This window comes from Salmo salar, chromosome ssa15, assembly GCF_905237065.1.
Source record: "Salmo salar chromosome ssa15, Ssal_v3.1, whole genome shotgun sequence".
Taxonomy (NCBI): domain Eukaryota; kingdom Metazoa; phylum Chordata; class Actinopteri; order Salmoniformes; family Salmonidae; genus Salmo; species Salmo salar.
In genome coordinates, this window is record NC_059456.1 from 54,785,427 (window position 1) to 54,791,367 (window position 5,941).

General features: G+C 41.3%; 1 long non-coding RNA gene across 1 annotated transcript; it reads right to left on the minus strand.

Annotated features, from left to right (window-relative positions):
- Positions 1 to 2,974: 2,974 nt before the first annotated feature.
- On the minus strand, positions 2,975 to 3,783 carry LOC106571752 (uncharacterized). The gene is made up of 2 exons (XR_001320994.2): positions 3,509 to 3,783; positions 2,975 to 3,169 (listed from the first exon to the last, which is right to left on the minus strand). It is a non-coding gene; the product is annotated as an uncharacterized lncRNA (long non-coding RNA).
- Between the last annotated feature and the right edge of the window lie 2,158 nt (positions 3,784 to 5,941).

Genomic DNA, 5,941 nt, shown 5'->3' on the forward strand with positions numbered 1-5,941 from the left:
TAGGTTAAAAAAGATGAAAAGATTTTCTATTCAATTTTTTTTATTGGAATCCTGTAGGACTTTTTGACTAGGGGCACCACCACTAATCAGCCTACACCACTGTGTGTAACAGTATAGCTTCCGTCCCTCTCCTCGCCCCTACCTGGGCTCAAACCAGGGACCCTTTGCACACATCGACTACAGCCACCCTCGAAGCATCATTACCCATCGTGCCACAAAAGCCACGGCCCTTACAGAGCAAGGGGAACAACTACTTCAAGGTCTCAGAGCGAGTGACGTCACCGATTGAAATGCTATTAGCGCGCACACCGCAAACTAGCTAGCCATTTCACATCGGTTATATGTGCACACACCATCATTACTATGACAACTTGCGTAGCCATGTCAGCAAATGATTGCTGTCTGAACCAATGATGCATATAAACCAATGATGTGTATAAACCCTGGATGACTGACAGGGGGTGCTGTATTGAAGCGTGTTGTAAAAAGATTTTGGAAGCTACTTAAATGCATTTTTTTTATGTCTAAATTACACTTTTACATTTATTCTATTACAGACACTTTAATGCATACTTTTAAATTATATTTTGTGAGCTAAATATAAAAATAAAAAATGAAAAAATATATGAAAACATTTTCCTTAAAGTATTTTTTACTTTACAGTCCCGAAAACCCAAAAAATACTTAAATACATGTAATTTTGGCCCTGAAACATTTATTTGAAATACTACAGAATTCCATTGATTCCTATAGAGGACTGCTCCTAATGGGGAGTGCCAATATCACTACGCCATTTCCTGGTTGCTAAAATTCTAATAGTTCGCCTGATTTCAATTTATGTGACAAAATAAGCAATGTAAAGTGTAGAGAATCATTGTACCATCTAAACCACTGTGAAATATCTTTTCAATAACCCATAATATTGTGTTTTCAGATTTTTGAAGCTGGCGTACAATACCGAAGTAAAAGATGCGAAAACTAAACTTAAGAACAGTAAGAAATAGAAATAGAGCACATAGAACAGATCTACTGCTTCTTAGACTTGCTTTCAATGAGAATGACAGATCTATAACTCAAATTTCAATCTGAATTTGGTTGGTCACCCAACAAATTACATATCGCAGCTTTAATGGCCGATACATAGCATCAGCAATCCAGGGTTTATATACATCACTGATATAAACCCTGGATTCATAATTTTTGTCTCTAACGAAGTTATGCCAAAACTACGTCCTGTAGTTGTGACAAGTGTTCCATAGCGCCTCGGCCAGGCACTTGCTGTTTAAAAACAGGCGAAAAATGCCTAGTTATTTACCTTGTTGTAGCTTTACACTCTGCGCATTGTTGTTAGATAAAGTACAAACATAATTAATGTATGGTAACAGTCGTGCCGAGTCAAACAAACTAGTACAGAAACTTGTGTGTAATATCTGTGACCATTATACAGATAATTTTTTGCCTGATGTCGCCCACCTCAGTTGATAGAATCACAGGTTCACAAAAGCATTGGAAAGCACAAGGACGGAATCATCATTTTGGTCAATTATGTAGCCAGATGTACGAGCCCTAATGAACACAATATATTTTGATGCACGTATGCTATAAACAATAGGAGAAACCCACCAGTAGATTATAGCTATTCAATAGACCGATAAGATAAGAGAACATTTACAAACAGTAAAACAAATATTAGAGGAACATCACACTGATATTGATGAAAAGTGTTCATCGTCACATAGAGGGCCGACTTGTGTTCTTGCCTTCGTCAGATGCCTCTAAAACTCTGTTTCTTTGTGGTGCAGCAAGCAACATATCGGGGATCATTAAATCATACTTTATTCACAATGCAATTAAAATCACAACACACTCTACATTAAAAACAATACAACAAAAGAGAAAGAATAAAACAAGGCATGTCTGCCTGGGCGTCTGGTAGCTCTGGCTTTTGCCTGGACTCTACTCTGGATTTGACATTAAGCCAGAATGTAGACTTTATTCGCAATTCTCTTAAAACATGTAGGCATAGAAAGAAACAACATGTATTCTAGGAGGTACTGGTGACACTAATGGAAAGGTCCTACTGGGACCAATTGCAAATCAACCCTATACCATTTGGGTCCATTTGGGTCCATTTGGCATTGAGGGGAGATTGCTGTTGTAATAGAGTGCTGTAAAGCCTTATTTATTTATAAAACCCTCTTAGACCTCACTCCCCCCTATCTGAGATACCTACTGCAGCCCTCATTCTCCACATACAACACCCGTTCTGACAGTCACATTCTGTTAAAGGTCCCCAAAGCACACACATCCCTGGGTCGCTCCTCTTTTCAGTTCGCTGCAGCTAGCGACTGGAACGAGCTGCAAAAAAACACTCAAACTCTTCATTCAAAGACTCAGTCATGGACGCTCTTACTGACAGTTGTGGCTGTTTCGCGTGATGTATTGTTGCCTCTACCTTCTTGCCCTTTGTGCTGTTGTCTGTGCCCGATAATGTTTGTACCATGTTTTGTGCTGCTACCATGTTGTGCTGCTGCCATGTTGTGTTGCTACCATGTTGTTGTCATGTCGTGTTGCTACCATGCTGTGTTTTCATGTGTTGCTGCCGTGCTATGTTGTTGTCTTAGGTCTCTCTTTATGTAGTGTTGTGGTGTCTCTCTTGTCGTGATGTGTGTTTTGTCCTATATTTTTATTTAATTTAAAATGTTTAATCCCAGACCCCGTCCCCGCAGGAGGCCTTTTGCCTTTTGGTAGGCCGTCATTGTAAATAAGAATTTGTTCTTCACTGACTTGCCTAGTTAAATAAAGTTTAAAAATAATACATTTTAAAAAGCTAGGGGCTCGTCAGTAACTAAAACACAACATATACTGAAAAAAAGCGCAAATATTTTTTCAAACTAATGATAGGCAGCAACATAACACTGTCACATTTGCCTGTTGGCTGTTAAATGTTTGTTAAACAATGATCAGAAGTTAGTTTATCTTCACCACATGCATTTCCTTTTTATTTTATTTAACTCCACCCCTCATAGCCGGCATTGCTGTCTCTTTTGAGCAGGTACTTCGGAGTATATGCTGGGTGCAAATGGATGAAATTGCCCACCCGGGCAAGAATCAGGCGTCCCACTCGAAAAACCCAATCTTCTTCCCCCAGACCAGTGCAGTACATCATCTGCAATGAGATGAGAGAAGGAGAGGACACAGATATGCATAACCTTTATCCCAAATCAACACCTAGGTCTAGACCCTATTTCCGAGGCACTGTAGATCTGAGAGGATTGGAAGCTAGACGGTGGAATAGCGCGGTGTATGCAAGTGTACTACTGCCTTGAGGACCGGGATTTTGTTGTGCATGGAGAGTGCACGCCTCTGCACTGCAGTATCATAGGATCAGCCTCCCTTCAGTTTATACCACTCTCTCAATAGGTTGGCAGGAGCAATGCGAGGCCTAAGATACAAGGCCTACGGTATAAGATGCAGTATTATATTACTCTTTCTCAATTTGACTTACCTCGATTCCTCACATTCTCTTTCCTCGCCCCCTTTTCAACACGGATTAGCGGGTTAGATCAGATGTTGCTCCCTTCAACCTTTCTCCTCCATTGCATTTTGAGGAGGCGAGGAGAGAGGATGCAAGCAATTGACGAAGGGCCACACACCGGTGGCATTCCTGCCTGACTACATTGCAGATGCATGCCAGATCTCACGCCGGGGTAGGTGTTAAACATATCAACTAACCACATCACATGATATAGCAATCTGATGCCTGACCGTGCAGTTCATGATGTGGCGCACAACCATTGGTTGACGCAATGCAACGTCAGCAATGTAATCAGGAAAAACACCATCACGTAATTACTCATCCTCCCAGTCACACAATCACGCCAATATACGTGACTGGGTGACATGATAAATAAATGTAAGCAACTGAATAGAATGGAAAGAAATAATATTATACAACGTTTACATACGCATCCACTCACTCATGTATCAGGAGGTGACTACTCTGAATATTGCATTCGCAATACGTAACCTTGGACTTCAATTGAATCAACATAAAAGCATAAGTAAATGTGTGCTGAGTTTGAAATGGTATTCACTCATCACTTTGTTGCTGGCTTTCCTCCTGTTGGTGGTCACCGTCTTGTCTGTAGCCTACTTGACTTTTCATCTTGGTGTACGCCAAATCTGACAAGTAAACAAAGTCATATTCAAGATATTGTTCGCGTAAATAAGTACAGTACAATGGACAGTGACTCCATCATCTACACGGAATGCTTTCTTAGATTAGTCTTTTAATTGTCCAGTTATTTTACATCAGTGCAGATTACATGTACACATGTAGCAGTTCACAGTTCACATAGCAGTCTACACTCTATCCGGATTAAGAGAAGGACAAGAAGGCGTAGGCACAGACTAATAGTATGTTCCCCTGACTGACTGGAGTTGCACTTACCGAAGTGATTTCAGTAATTCCAGTGGATTGGATCTTTAATGGTGTTAAAAAAAGAAGGGCAACATACTGGTTATGATTGAGGCATCTGCTAATACAAATTAAGATAATGGCACAAAGTTAACATGAAAATACACGACATATACAAAAGTATGTGGACACCCATTGAACTTAGTGGATTCAGCTATTTCAGCCGCACCCGTTGCTGACAAGTGTATAAAATCGAGCACACCACCATGCAATCTCCATAGACAAACATTGGCAGTAAAATAGCCTAACTGAAGAGCTCAGTGACATTCAACGTGGCACCGTCATAGGATGGATATCATAAGGTGAATGCACCAATTTGTAAGTCGCTCTGGATAAGAGCGTCTGCTAAATGACTTAAATGTAAAATGTAAAATGTAATGCCACCTTTCCAAAAAGTCAGTTCGTAAAATTTCTGCCCTGCTTGAGCTGCCCCGGTCAACTGTAAGTGCTGTTACTGTGAAGTGGAAATGCTCAGCCGAAAAGTGGTAAGCCACACAAGCTCACAGAATGGGACTGCCAAGTGCTGAAGAGCGTAGCAACACTCACTACCGAGTTCCAAACTGCCTCTGGAAGCAATGTCAGCACAAGAACTGTTCGTCGGGAGCTACATGAAATGGGTTTCCATGGCAGAGCAGCCGCAAACAAGTCTAAGATAACCATGCGCAACACCAAGTGTTGGCTGGAGTGGTGTAAAGCTCGCCGCCATTGGACTCTGGAGCAGTGGAAACACGTTCTCTGGAGTGATGAATCACGCTTCAACATCTGGCAGTCTGATTGACACATCTGGGTTTGGCGGATGCTATCTGCCCGAATGCATAGTGCCAACTGTAAAGTTTGGTGGAGGAGGGATAATGGTCTGGGGCTGTTATTCATGGTTTGGGCTAGGCCCCTTAGTTCCAGTGAAGGGAAATCTTAACGCTACAGCATACACTGACATTCTAGATGATTCTGTGCTTCCAACTTTGTGGAAACATTTTGGGGAAGGTACTTTCAAATCAAATCAAATTTTATTTGTCACATGCGCCGAATACAACCTTACAGTAAAATGCTTATTTACAAGACCTATAAAAATAAATAATTAAACAGCAGCAGTAAAATAACAATAGTGAGGCTATATACAGGTGGTACCGGTACAGAGTCAATGTGCGGGGGCACCGGTCAGTCGAGGTAATTGAGGTAATATGTACATGTAGGTAGAGTTAAAGTGACTATGCATAGATGAAAAACAGAGAGTGTAAAAGAGGGGTCTGGGTAGCCCTTTGATTAGTTGTTCAGGAGTCTTATGGCTTCGGGGTAGAAGGTGTTAAGAAGCCTTTTGAACCTAGACTTGGTGTTCCGGTACCGCTTGCCGTGCCATAGCAGAGAGAACAGTCTATGACTTGGGTGGCTGGAGTCTTTGACAATTTTTAGGGCCTTCCTCTGACACCGCCTGGTATAGAGGTCCTGGATAGCAGGAAGCTT